Source organism: Bubalus bubalis, chromosome 24 (genome assembly GCF_019923935.1).
Source record: "Bubalus bubalis isolate 160015118507 breed Murrah chromosome 24, NDDB_SH_1, whole genome shotgun sequence".
Taxonomy (NCBI): domain Eukaryota; kingdom Metazoa; phylum Chordata; class Mammalia; order Artiodactyla; family Bovidae; genus Bubalus; species Bubalus bubalis.
The window spans coordinates 29,751,872-29,767,052 of NC_059180.1; positions in this window are offsets into that span (position 1 = coordinate 29,751,872).

Genomic DNA, 15,181 nt, shown 5'->3' on the forward strand with positions numbered 1-15,181 from the left:
ATACCATTTCTGTCCTTTATCGAGCTCATCTTTGCATGAAATGTACCTTTGGTATCTCTGATTTTCTTGAAGAGATCCCTAGTCTTTCCCATTCTGTTGTTTTCCTCTATTTCTTAGTGAGACCCATAAACTCTGCCAAGCATTAATAGCATTCTTACTGTAACCAGCTAGAAAGAGTCACAAGCTAAAGTAGGCCATGTCCAGGGAATTTTGTGTTTCACACTTTGGGTGTAATGTTAACTTCCAGGAGAGTGGTGATTATCTCTAAGACAATGAATTGATCCAGATATTGATCCATACAAGTTTAGCAAGTATTTATTGAAAACCTTTAATCTATCAGCTATTATGTTAGACATTCAATTTATGAAAATATCCATACAGACTCTTCTTCAAGAGTTTACAGCTAATGTAAGAGGTAGACCTGGAAAACAATTACAGCACAGATTAAGTATTAATAGAGTTCATCAAAGAGCTATTATATTAGTTTGGCATAACAATATACCAGAAACTCTGTTAGGCAGTGGACAGCAAGACAGGACTCTATAAAACTTATAATATAACTTACGGGGTTCTATGGTAAAAATGGGCTTCCCAGGTGGTGCTAGTGGTAAAGAACCAGTCTGCCAATGCAGGAGACATAAGAGACATGAGTTTTATCCCTGGGTCAGGAAGATTCCCTGAAGGAGGGCATGGCAATCCACTCCAGTATTCTTGCCTGGAGAATCCCATAGAGCGAGGAGCCTGGTGGGCTACAGTCCAGTGAAAGTCACCCAGTTGGGTCTGACTCTTTGTGACCCCATTGACTATACAGTCCATAGGATTCTCCAGGCCAGAATACTGGAGTGGGTAGCCATTTCCTTCTCCAGGGGATCTTCCTGACCCAGGAATTGAACTGGGGTCTCCTGCATTTTAGGCAGATTCTTTACCAGATGAGTTATGAGGGAAAGTGGCTTTGCATGCATGGGAATAGTAAGAAAGAAGTGTATATTCTTTGTCTTGGGCATTTTGAACTATCACAATTTATTTGATGGATCTGACTCCTAATATTTCTTGAACAACAACAAAAAAAGACAATTCTTGCCTCTGGATTTGTTCACTTATTTGAGAAAAACAGCTGTTGGCCTCAAAGGGAATCATTATGCATATAAAAAGGTATGCATGACTTCTTTGGTCCTTAATTCATTATAGTAAAGACAACTCAATTATTTAAGTGGTAGAAACACACATAGTTATTCCTGGAAGAAATCTTAGAAATTATTTAACCCATTTTCATCTCCACCCCCTGTTAAAGATGAGGAGATTGAGAACTAAAAACCTCTTTGATGTCATTTAGTTAATGGTGCAATTGGGATTAGGGTCCCTTTTCTCTTCCTACAACACCTTCTAGACTCCAATAGCGTGGGTATAAAATAGAGTGGATAAAAAATAAGGGCAAAAGGCAACTGGACCGCAGGTTGACTTAAAAAGTCTGAGTTGAAGAAGTATAGAGATAAAAAGAAGGGATTTTCAGAGATGAATCCTACAGTACAGGGTACTAGTCAGGAATGAAGGGTCAGAGCCATGGAGAACACCAATGAGAGCTCTCAGGGGGGTTTTAGCTTTGGTAAATCATCCAAGAATTCTTAATCCTAAAACTCACACCATGCCTTCCTCAAGATGGGGAATTTAGGTTTTTTACTTTAGGAAATTTCCCACTGGGTGATGTGGAAACAGCACAGCATTGGGAGGTAGAAAGTCCAAAATCAGCTTCCACATTTTACTGACTGTCATATCCTGAGCAGCTGTTTAACATTTCTGAAGTTTCATTATATTTACCTGTAAATTGGAAGTGACCCTAATGCTGGGAAAAATTGAGGGTAGGAGGAGAAGGGGGTGACAGAGGATGAGATGGTTGGATGGAATCATTGACTCAATGGATATGAGTTTGAGCAAACTCTGGGAGATAGTCAAGGAAAGGGAAGCCTGCTGTGCTGCAATTCATGAGGTTGCAAAGAGTCAGAGTTACAAATGAGTAACTGAACAACAGTAAAAGTGGTAATAAAATTAAAATGTGTCTTTCAGAAATTCTGTAAATATTAAATGAGATCATTTACTAGAAATGCATATTTTGAGTAATAAATTATTATGCAGAATCTTTGTTTTTATTATTGTATACATTCTTTCTGGTATTTTTGTCATGGTACTTTAGAACTTAGCAGCAGTCTTATTTTTGGAGAAGGAAATGGCAACCCACTCCAGTGTTCTTGCCTGGGGAATCCCAGGGATGGGGGAGCCTGGTGGGCTGCTGTCTATGGGGTCGTACAGTCGGATATGACTGAAGTGACTTAGCAGCAGCAGCAGCAGCAGTGTTACTTTGGTTCAGGATCCTCAGTAGATAGTAGTGATGTCTATTATTTTGAAGTAAATCTCAGGAAACTTGAGTTCAGCGTGGTGGATTGAACACATCTCTTCATGCTGGCCCTCCTGAAATCCCCTAAAACACCAACAAAATGATAAAAAGTAAAAAATTTTTTAAAAGCTACACAATGAAACAGAGGACATAATAATAGGCAAGAAATTTCAGTATACTTTTGATTGTTGATAAAAGATGAGCAAAGGATACCTACCTGGCAGACTGAGAAAGTTGAAAGTTAGGTACCAGCGAGAAGAGGGAGAAGGCTAAAAACGAGGAGCTATATTTGCTGAGGCCCAGAAAGATTCAAAAAAGGCATGAGGAAGGATTGAGAACATAAAGACTGGTTGAAAGTTTTTATAATGAGAAGTGAAACCATGGGAGCTGCTCCCTCACTGCAAACCTAGAAATCATTTTACTACATGTCTTCTTCCTTGGCAGAAGATTGCAAGTTTATACTCCAGGAAGATACAACCAGAGGATCTCTAGAATTAGCTGAGTTCAGTTCAGTCACTCAGTCGTGTCCGACTCTTTGTGACTTCATGGACTGCAGCACGCCAGGCCTCCCTGTCCATCACCAACTCCCAGAGCCCACCCTAATCCATGTCCATTGAGTCGGTGACTATCTCATCCTCTGTCATCCCCTTCTCCTCCTGCCCTCAATCTTTCCCAGCATCAGGGTCTTTTCCAGTGAATCAGCTCTTCGCATCAGGTGGCCAAAGTATTGGAGTTTCAGCTTCAACATCAGTCCTTCCAATGAACACCCAGGACTGATCTCCTTTAGGATGGACTGGTTGGATCTCCTTGCAGTCCAAGGGACTCTCAGGAGTCTTCTCCAACACCACAGTTCAAAAGCATCAATTCTTTGGTGCTCAGCTTTCTTTACAGTCCAACTCTCACATCCATACATGACCACTGGAAAAACCATAGCCTTGACTAGATGGACTTTTGTTGGCAAAGTAATGTCTCTGCTTTTTAATATGCTGTCTAGGTTGGTCATAACTTTCCTTCCAAGGAGTAAGCGTCTTTTAATTTCATGGCTGCAGTCACAATCTGCAGTGATCTTGGAGCCCAGAAAAATAAAGTCAGTGTTTCCACTGATTCCCCATCTATTTGCCATGAAGTGATGGGACTGGATGCCATGATCTTAGTTTTCTGAATGTTGAACTTTAAGCCAACTTTTTCATTCTCCTCTTTCACTTTCATCAAGAAGCTCTTTAGTTCTTCTTCACTTTCTGCCATAAGGGTGGTGTCATCTGCATATCTGAGGTTATTGATATTTCTCCCAGCAATCTTGATTCCAGCTTGATTAGGATACCAGATTCAAACAAAATTGCTGCAATTCATGGGGTCACAAAGAGTCAGACACGACTGAGCGACTGAACTGAACTGAACTGACTCTACTAAAGATATGGCATTGAGAAAATATCTACATACTAAATGGTGAGACTCTGAGTTCTCTTTTTCCTCTTAGATCCCAGAATGTTGTCAGCCAAACCTAGACCATCCAACTAGGACAATGAAGTTACCTCTGGGAATATTTGCTACCTGAAAAGATAGTAAATTTGTTGTTGTTATTGTTGTTCTGTTGCTAAGTTGTCTTTGTGGCTCCATGGACTGCAGCACGCCAGGCTCCTCTGTCCTCTTCTGTCTCCTGGAGTTCTCTCAGATTCATGTCCATTGAGTCAGTATTGCTATCTAACCATCTCATCCTCTTCTGCCCTCTTCTCCTTTTTCCTTCCATCTTTCCCAGCATCAGGGTCTTTTCCAATAAGTTGGCTCTTTGCATCAGGTAGCCAAAGTATTGGAGCTTCAGCTTCAGCATCAGTCCTTCCAATGAATATTCAAATTTAGGATTGATTGGTTTGATCTCCTTGCTGTCCAAGGGACTCTCAAAAATCTTCTCCAGCACCATAGCTCGAAAGCATCAATTCTTTGCCTCTCAGCCTCCTTTATGGTTCAACTCTCACATCCATACATGACTACTGGAAAAACCATAGCTATGCCTATACAGACCATTGTGGACAAAGTGATGTCTTTGCTTTTTAATACTCTGTCTAGGTTTGCCATAGCTTTTCTTCCAAGGAGCAAGTGTCTTTTAATTTCATGGCTGCAGTCACCGTCTGCAGTGATATTGGAGCCCAAGAAAATAAAATCTGCTATTGTTTCCATTCTTTCCCCATCTATTTCCCATGAAGTGATGGGATCAGATGCTGTGATCTTAGGTTTTTGAATGATGAGTTTCAACCAGCGTTTTAAATCTCTTCTTTGACCCTCTTCAAGAGGCTCTTTAGCTCCTCTTCACTTTTTGCCATTAAAGTGGTATCATCTGCATATCTGAGGTTGTTGATATTTCTCCTTGCAGCCTTGATTCCAGCTTGTGATTTATCCAGCCTGGAATTTTACATGATATATGAAATTCATAGAAGTTAAATAAGCAGGGTAACAATATACAGCCTTGTATAGACATACTGGTGTTTAGGTGCACCCAGAAAAATAGTTAGGTCATTACTCCTAGAGTGAAGCCCACAAATTGACAAGTTCTATCTATGAAGATAGAACTACCCATCGTCCTCAACCAGCATTTTAGTGTTTTGTTATTAAATAAAATCCAATTCCATATTGGATTTACAATGAATAAGTAAAATCTTCTGATCTTTAGACACTTAAGGAAAGCCTCTACTATGAAATGCAATGACCTAAATAAAGGAATGCAGGGGAAATAGTGTCCAGACCACAAAATCCAATTCCATATTGGATTTACAATGAATGAGTAAAATCTTCTGATCTTTAGACACTTAAGGAAAGCCTCCACTATGAAATACAATGGCCTAAATAAAGGAATGCAGGGGAAATATTGTCCAACCATTAGTACCTTCAGAGAGATAGTAGACTATAACCATTGCATTATGAAAGAACAGGATGCTTTAGAAAAGGTACAGAAAAGAACAAGAAAGAAATATTGGAATTTAAAAGATGGAGGGATATTTGCCAAATTTTAATATAAGAATTTAAAGATAATGTTAAGTTAATGACTCAAAATTTTAGGAATAACAAAAAGATAGAAAAGACAAAGACAGAAATATTGCTGGCCAAGAAAATAAAACAGAAAATGGAAGGAAGGAAATGATTAAACTATCAGACCTCCATGACATGAATTAAAAGAAGTGTTATTGGGCATCCACACAATGTGAATAAAAATTCTACATACTAAAATACCTCCCTGTGAATTTTAGAGCAGCAGTGATTAAAAAAAAAAGATGGACATAAAACTTTCCCAAGATTTTAAAAATGCCCTAAAGAATGTGGACTTGGAATGGCATTGAGCTTTTCAAGAGTAACACTGCAGTCTAAATAAACACTGGGATTTAGAACACAATAGAAAGGGTGCATTCAGCATTTTGAGAGAAAAATTATTTCCAATCTAAAATTTCACACTTGGACAAATGGTCCATCAAGTTGGATGACGGAAAAAAGAAAACTTCAGACAGATAAGATCTCATTAAATTAATCTTTGAAGTTTCCTTTCTTGAAAAGTACTGAAAATGTGCTCTCCTAAAACAAGGGAGGAACCCAAATAAAAAGATGTGCCATTCAACTGCTGGACATTTATCCAAAGGAAATGAAATCAGTGCCTTGAAGAGATATCTGTGCTGTCATGTTCATTGCACTATTATTCACAATAGCCCAAATATGGAAACAATCTAAATGTCCATTGACTGTTGGATGGATAAAGAAAATGTGGCATATGAATTTAATGGAATATTACTGAACTCTTAAAAAAGAAGAAATTCCTGCCATTTGCAACAGCATGGATGAAGTTTGAGGATATTATGCTAAATGAAATAAGCCAAACATAGATAATGATTGTGGCACAGATCATGAACTCCTTATTGGAAAATTCAGACTTAAATTGAAGAAAGTAGGGAAAACCACTAGACTATTCAGGTATGACCTAAATCAAATCCCTTACAATTATACAGTGGAAGTGATGAATAGATTCATGGGATTAGATCTGACAGACAGAGTGTCTGAGGAACTATGGACAAAGATTCGTGACATTGTACAGGAGGCAGTGATCAAGAACATCCCCAAGAAAAAGAAAGGCAAAATGGTTGTCTGAGGAGGCCTTACAAATAGCTGAGAAAAGAAGAGAAGCTAAAGGCAAAGGAGAAAAAGAAAGGTATACACATTAGAATGGAGAGTTCCAAAGAATAGCTAGAAGAGATAAAAAAGCCTTCCTCAGTGATCAGTGCAAAGAAATAAAGGAAAATAATAGAATGGAAAGACTAGAGATCTCTTCAAGAAAATGAGAGATACCAAGGGAACATTTCATGCGAAGATGGGCTCAATAAAGGACAGAAATGGTATGGACCTAACAGAAGCAGAAGATATTAAGAAGAGGTGGCAAGAATACACAGAAGAACTGTACAAAAAAGATCTTCATGACCCAGATAATCACAATGGTGTGATCACTGACCTAGAGCCAGACTTCCTGGAATGCAAAGTCAAGTGGGCCTTAGGAAGCATCACTCTGAACAAAGCTAGTGTAGGCGATGGAATTCCAGTTGAGCTACTTCAAATGCTAAAAGATGATGTGGTTAAAGTGCTGCACTCAATATGCCAGCAAATTTGGAAAACTCAGCAGTGTCCACAGGACTGGAAAAGGTCAGTTTTCATTCCAATCCCAAAGAAAGGCAATGCCAAAGAACTACCACACAATTGCACTCACCTCACATGCTAGAAAAGTAATGCTCAAAATTCTCCAAGCCAGGCTACAACAGTACGTGAATCATGAACTTCAGATGTTCAAGCTGGATTTAGAAAAGGCAGAGGAACCAGAGATCAAATTGTCAACATCCACTGGATCATCGAAAAGCAAGAGAGTCCCAGAGAAACATCTACTTTTGCTTTAATGACTATGCCAAAGCCTTTGTGTGGATCACAACAAACTAGAAAATTCTGAAAGAGATGGAAATACCAGACCACCTGACCTGCCTCCTGAGAAATCTGTATGCAGGTCAAGAAGCAACAGTTAGAACTGGCATGGAACAACAGACTGGTTCCAAATAGGAAAAGGAGTACATCAAGGCTGTATATTGTCATCCTGCTTATTTAACTTGTATGCAGAGTACATAATGCAAAATGCCAGGCTGGATGAAGCACAAGCAGGAATCAAGATTGCTGGGGGAAATATCAATAACCTCAGAAATGCAGATTACACCACCCTTACAGCAGAAAGCAAAGAAGAATTAAAGAGCCTCTTGAAGAAAGTGAAAGAGGAGAGTGAAAAAGCTGGCTTAAAACTCAACATTCAGAAAACGAAGATCATGGCATCTGGTCCCATCACTTCATGGCAAATAGATGGGGAAACAATGGAAACAGTGAGTCACTTTATTTTTGGGGGCTCCAAAATCACTGCAGATGGTGGCTGCATCCATGAAATTAAGATGTTTGTTCCTTGGAAGAAAAGCTATGACCAACCTAGATAGCATATTAAAAAGCAGAGATGTTACTTTGCCAACAAAGGTCTGTCTAGTCAAAGCTATGACTCCTTTTCCAGGAGTCATGTATCGATGTAAGAGTTGGACTATAAAGAAATCTGAGTGCCGAAGAATTGATGCTTTTGAACTGTGGTGCTGGAGAAGACTCTTGAGAGTCCCTTGGACTGCAAGGAGATCCACCCAGTCCCTCCTAAAGGAAATCAGTCCTGAATATTCATTGGAAGAACTGATGCTGAAGCTGAAACTCCAATATTTTGGCCATCTGATGTGAAGAACTGATTCATTGGAAAAGACTCTGATGCTGGGAAAGTTTGAAGGCAGGAGGAGAAGGAGATGACAGAGGATGAGATGGTTGGATGGCATCACTGACTCGATGGACATGAGTTTGAGTAAGCTCTGGGAGTTGGTGATGGACAGGAAAGCCTGGTGTGCTGCAGTCCATGGGGTCACAAATAGTTGGATATGACTGAGAGACTGAACTGAACTGAACTGAGACAAATACTGTATGGTCTCACCTATATGTGGGATCAAAAATAGTCAAGCTCATAGAAACAAACAGTAGAGTGGTAGTTGCCTATGGCTGAGGAGAGGGAAAATGAGGATATGAAAGGGTTCACATTTTCGATTATGCAAGATAAGTTCTGGAGGTCTACAGACAAGGTGTTATACGATAGCTAACAATGCTGCGTGGTACACTTAAAATTTGCCATGAGAGTAGATCTATGTTCAGTGTTCTTTGCACAAATAAGAACTGTGATAATAATATAATAAAAGGGTGAGAGGAAACTTTGGGAGGTCATGAATATGTTTATGGCCTTGATGATAGTGATGGTTTCATAAGTGTGTGTGAAGTGAGGTGTTAGTTGCTCAGTTGAGTCTGACTCTTTGGGACCCTACGTACTGCAGTCTGCCAGGCTCCTCTGTCCATGGAATTCTCCAGGCAAGAATACTGGAGTAGGTAGATTTCTTTCTCTAGGGTATCTTTCTGACCCAGGGATCAAACCTGGGTCTCCTGCATTGCAAGTGGATTCTTTACCCTTATAGCCACCAAGGAAGCCCTATAGTGTATATCTACCCCCAAACCATCAAGTTGTGTACATTAAATATGTATAGCTTTTAATGTCAACTATTTTCCAATTTAAAAAAAGAAAAAATATATAGAATTCAGGAAACAAAGTCTCCAACTTAGGAAAGAGACAAAAGGAATTTCCAGGTTAATGAAAGGGATTTCCAGGATGCTGAAGAGTTGTGAGCAGATCATAATCTCCAGATTATAATCAGAGAAAAGAACTCCTAGAGGGTTGTTGTCAATAAACATAATAGAACGAAAACTCTCAGTGTTTCTGATTTACCCCTTTGCCCATCCTCTCCACTCCCCCATTGCTGCTGCTGCTGCTAAGTCGCTTCAGTCGTGTCCGACTCTGTGCGACCCCATAGACGGCAGCCCACCAGGCTCCCCTGCCTTGGGATTCTCCAGGGAAGAACACTGGGGTGGGTTGCCATTTCCTTCTCCAATGCATGAAAGTGAAAAGTGAAAGTGAAGTTGCTCAGTCGTGTCTGACCCTTAGCGACCCCATGGACTGTAGCCCACCAGGCTCCTCCATCCACGGGATTTTCCAGGCAAGAGTACTGGAGTGGGGTGCCATTGCCTTCTCAGAAGAAAACCTGGGTATATGGAACTAAAAATATTATTATTTCAAGCATCTGGATCCATGGGCTCCAGACAAACTGCCTACTCCTGAGATCTATAATTAAAATATGATATTAAAATAACTTCACTGCTAAATGCAAAGGAATTAGAAATGTCCTATATTCATTTAAAGCTATTATAGAAGATCAAGAATTCATACTCTTGAGAATAAAATGAGTAGATTTTGGATTATCCTGGATTTAAATCTGAAGATATAACTTTAACAGAGTTAAAAAAAATTAATAAATACTACTATTGAGGAATGAAAGAGAGGAAAACTCAAATATATTGGTCACCTACTATGTGCCAAGTCTTATTCTTGGCATGTAGAGTCTAAAAACCTTATAAGGATGCCTTTCTAGAAGTGATGAAAACATTAAGGAGAGCCCCTCCCTAAGCCCTTACTTTGGTTGGTTGATTTTTAGCTCAGCTGGTAAAGAATCTGCCTGCAATGCAGGAGACCCCGGACTGATTCCTGGGTCAGGCAGATTCCCTGGAGCAGAGATAGGCTACCCACTCCAGTATTCTTGGGCTTCCCTTGTGGCTCAGCTTGTAAAGAATCTGCCCACAGTGCAGGACACCTGGGTTTGATCCCTTGGTTAGGAAGATCCCCTGGAGAAGGGAATGGCTATCCACTCCAGTATTCTGGCCTGGAGAATTCAGGTCGCAAAGAGTCAGGTACAACTGAGCGAGTTTCACTTCCCAGCTCTAGAGATATGGATTCAATGATTGTTAGATATTCTGAACCATGGTAGGAAAGAGGCAATGGTGGAGAGAAGGTATGTGGTTGAGGAGGTACAAGTCAGAGAGATGGCCAGCCAGAGAGGTTTCAGTTTTTCCTAGGAAGTTGTGGGACGTGGATCTTTTTCTTCACCCATGATGTTTCTGTGTTCCCCAGGAGCTGTTGTGGTTCTTCTTTTCCTCCCCTTTCTCTTTCTTCCCTTTTCCCCTCCTCCTTCTCCCCTTCTTTCTCCTCCCCTTCTCCTTCCCCTTCTCTCTTCTCCCCTTCCCTGTTCCTCTTTCTCTTCTCCTCTCCCTTCACTTCTTTTTCTTATCCTTCTGCTTCTCCCCCTTCTTCTTCCAGCTAAGAAAACAGACCCAGAAAATATAATCACTTGCCAAATTTCATACATATAGTAAATTTGAGGGCATGGTTGGATCCTGTCTGATTAAAGGACCTGTCCTTTGCTTGTCGGAGAAGGTGATGGCACCCCACTCCAGTACTCTTGCCTGGAAAATCCCATGGACGGAGGAGCCTTGTAGGCTGCAGTCTATGGGGTCGCGAAGAGTCAGACACGACTGAGCGACTTCCCTTTCACTTTTCACTTTCATGCATTGGAGAAGGAAATGGCAACTCACTCCAGTGTTCTTGCCTGGAGAATCCCAGGGATGGAGGAGCCTGGTGGGCTGCCGTCCATGGGGTTGCACACAGTCGGACATGACTGAAGCGACTTAGTAGCAGCCTTTGCTTGTAGTGTGTAGTTATACAGTGCTTACAACTTCCAAAAGTGTTGGGCTTGCCATAGTTTCTTTATTGGCTCTGTTTTCTTATGAATCAGAACTTGCATGTCAACTTTGAACTGGTCAACCTCTAGACATTTAAAGGAGAGAGAAATAAACATGGCTTAGTTTATGCCACTGATATTTTGAGTCTCTTTCGCAGTCAAACCTAATTTAAGTCAAAACTAATTTAAGCCCGTTTAGTCACAGAATATTCTATTATTTTATAGATGCATATTCATGAAGAACATATTAGATACCTGGCACTATGCCAGTTTCAGGGGATAGAATGATGAGGAATAATAAACACAAATTCTTTGGAACGCCCACTGGGAAATATTTTTTTAAAAAGCAATTTGTTATTCAAGGTAGTTAGGTCTTTAGTTCATTAACTAACATGTAAATGTGGATTTAAACAATCATATTAGAAAAAGGAAAGCTAGGACACTGTGGGAATGAGATATAAGGCAATGAAAGGAAATTTCAGTGTTGGGGAGCTCTAGATATTTGAGGAATTGATGAAGGCCAAAGCCAGAAAACAAGGTGGAATAGGATAGTTGATAAAGCCAAATTACTTCCTTTCTAATTTTGCTGCAGTCTTTGGATCCACTTCCCTGGTGGCTCAGAGAGAGACCTGGTGGCTCAGAGAGAGACCTGAGTTCAATCCCTGGGTCGGGAAGATCTCCTGGAGAAGGAAATGGCTACAGTTCATGGGGTCGCAAAGAGTCGGACACGACTGAGCAACTTCACTCACTCACTCACATGGACTTCCAGTGCCAAGTGTGAACTGACCTTTCCCATTCCACCTAGGCAATGTCACCTGTTCTTGCTGAGCTTGTCTGACACATTTTGGGATGGAGGAGAAACTCATTTACCCAGTGTTCCTTGAACAGCCAGCCTATGATATTGTTCTAGGAGGCCCTGAGGAGTTCATCTTTGCCTGCTAAACAGATGAGATATTCCAGGTTTAAAATAACTTTATGCCACCAGGGTCACTGCAGAAGATGTTCTCAGTTAAGATCTGCCATTCATCCTATGGGGGCAAAAATCCATAAAGCTATCAGTAGCACAGGAATAGAGGCAGATGGGGAGAGAGAAAGTGCTCACTAGCCAGCATCTTCATTGCAAAATACCTACTGTTAGGATACTGTTCAGATGGCTGTAAATTCAGGAGTTCAGTGAAATGGAGTCAGGAAGAGGGCCGGAAGAAGCAACAGGTGAAAAGCCAGGTTTCCTCATGTTCTTTAGGAAGCTGATCTTTACTCAAACATTCATTCATTCCAAAGATATGTATTGAGTACTATCAGGTGCTGTACACTGTGGCTGGGATACAAAGATGGAAAAAGCAGACATGGTCTCTGCTCCAATGGGTCTCATCAACAAACAGAATATGAATATCCAGAGAGAGCCTGGGACGTTGCAGGGAAAGGGAAACAGAAAGGACATTTTTTGAGTGTTTATTATCCTCTTAATCTCATAAAAACTAGAAAGGATACAATCATCCTCCTTGGCTCCATTATAGAGAAGGAGTACGTGTGTGCTAAGTCGTTTCAGTCGTGTCTGACTCTTTGTGACCGCATAGACTGTCGCCCGCCAGGCTCCTCTGTCCATAGGATTCTCCAGGTAAGAATACTGGAATAGATTATCATGCCCTCCACTATGGGATCTTTCCAACCCAGAGATCGAACCCACATCTCCAGAGGCTCCTGCATTGCAGGTGGATTTTTTTTACTGCTGAGATATCTGGGAAGCTCATAGTAAAGGAGATCAGAACTCAAAAAGTTTAGGTAACTACCCCAAATTATTTGCTAACTCGTAAGAAACAGAAACAGAATTTTAACCTCGGTCAACCTGACTCCATTACTTAAACTATTGGTGATTAGATGAATGTCCTGTATCATTTCTTTTTTTTGGTTGTGTTGGGTCCTCACTGTGGCACATGGGCTTCTCTAGTTGTGGCATGCAGGCTTAGTTGCCCCATGGCCTGTGGGATCTTAGTTTCCTGACCAGAGATCAAACCTGTGTCCCCTGTATTGGCAGGCAGATTCTTAATCACTGGACCACCAGGGAAGTCCCCATGTATCATTTCTGGATTTATTTCCAAGGAGGAGGGTTATCAGGGGCTGCTTCCTTCTAAAGCCCAGCATAAGCATAAGCCCCATAAACATGCTTGAGGAAATAAAAACTCATTTTAATATTCAATTACAGTGACTGTTTGGCTTTCCTGGTAGCTCAGCTAGTAAAGAATCTGCCTGTAATACAGGAGACCCCCAGACTGATTCCTGGGTCAGGAAGATCCACTGGAGACAGGATAGGCTACCCACTCTAGTGTTCTTGGGCTTCCCTAGTGGCTCAGCTGGTAAAGAATCCACCTGCAACATGAGAGACCTGGGTCCAATCCCTGGGTTGGGGAGATCCTTTGGAGAAGGGAATGGCTACCCATTTCAGTATTCTGGCCTGGAGAATTCCATGAACAGTATAGTCCATGGCGTTGCAGAGACTAAGACATGACTGAGTGACTTTCACTTTCACAGTGAATATTATTAAGAGGGTAAATCTGCCACTACATATTTAAAAAAAGAAAAAGCCTTAAAAATCAAAGTTATATAGAAATGGTATTAGAAATGTTTGGGGTTTATTCCTGGCAGTTTAATTTGGATGCATTTCATGGTCATGACTTTGGAGTTGGCAAATGGCTAACTAAGAATCTCTACTTCTCACAATCTGTGGTTTGGATCTTTGGATGTTTTTTCCTAATTACAAAGTGATTGAGCAGATTTTAATAATTCAACCAAGTCAGACATATCTATCTGTTGTTGTTGTTCAATCACTGGGTCATGTCTGACTCTTTGAGATCCCATGGACTGCAGCACACCAGTTTCCCTGTCCTTCACTATCTCACAGTGTTTGCTCAAACTTAGGTCCGTTGAGTTGGTGATACTATCTAACCATCTCACTCCCTGTCACCCTCTTCTCCTCCTGCCTTCATATATCCCAGGATAAGAGTCTTCTGCAACAAGTCAGCTTTTTGCATCAGGTGGCCAAAAATTTGGAGCATCATCTTCAGCATCAGACCTTCCAATGAATATTCAGGGTTTATTTCCTTTAGGATGGACTGGTTTGATCTCCTTGCAGTATAAGGGACTCTTAAGAGTCTTCTCCAGCGCCACAATTTGAGAGCATCAATACTTTGGCACTCAACCTTCTGTACAGTCCAACTCTCACATGTGTATAGCTTTGACTATATGGACCTTTGTTGGCAAAGTGATATCTCTGCTTTTTAACATGCTGTCTAGGTTTGCCATGGAGAAGGAAATGGCAACCCACTCCAGTATTCTTGTCTGGAGAATCCCAGGGATGGAGGAGCCTGATGGGCTACCATCTATGGGGTCACACAGAGTCGGACACGACTGAAGCGACTTAGCAGCAGCAACTTTGCCATAGCTTTCCTTCCAAAGAAGCTTGGAAGCAAGCTTTCCTTACAAGGATCAAGAGTCTTTTAAAAATTTCATGGCTGCAGTCACCAACCACAGTGATTTTGGAGCCAAAGACAATAAAATCAGTCACTGTTTCCACTTTTCCCCCATCTATTTGCCATGAAGTGATGGGACCGGATGCCATGATCTTCATTTTTTTTAATGCTGAGTTTTTTAAACCAGGTTTTTCACTCTCCTCTTTCACCCTCATCAAGAGGCTCTTTAGTTCCTCTTCAGTTTCTGCCATTAGAGTAGTATCATCTGCATATCTGAGGTTGTTGATATTTCTCCTGGAAATCTTGATTCCAGCTTGTGCTTCATCCAGTCCAGCATTTTGTATGAGGTACACTGCATATAAGTAAAATAAGCAAGATGACAATATACAGCCTTGACGTACTCCTTTCCCAATTTGGATCCAGTTTGCTGTTCCCTGTCTGGTTCTAACTGTTGCTTCTTGACCTGCATACAGTTTTCTCAAGAGGCAGGTTAGGTGGTCTGGTATTCCCATCTCTTTAAAGATTTTCCACAGTTTGTTGTGATCCACACAGTCAAAGGCTTTAGTGTAGTCAGTGAAGCAGAAGTAGATGTTTTTCTGGAATTCCCTTGCTTTCTCTATGAT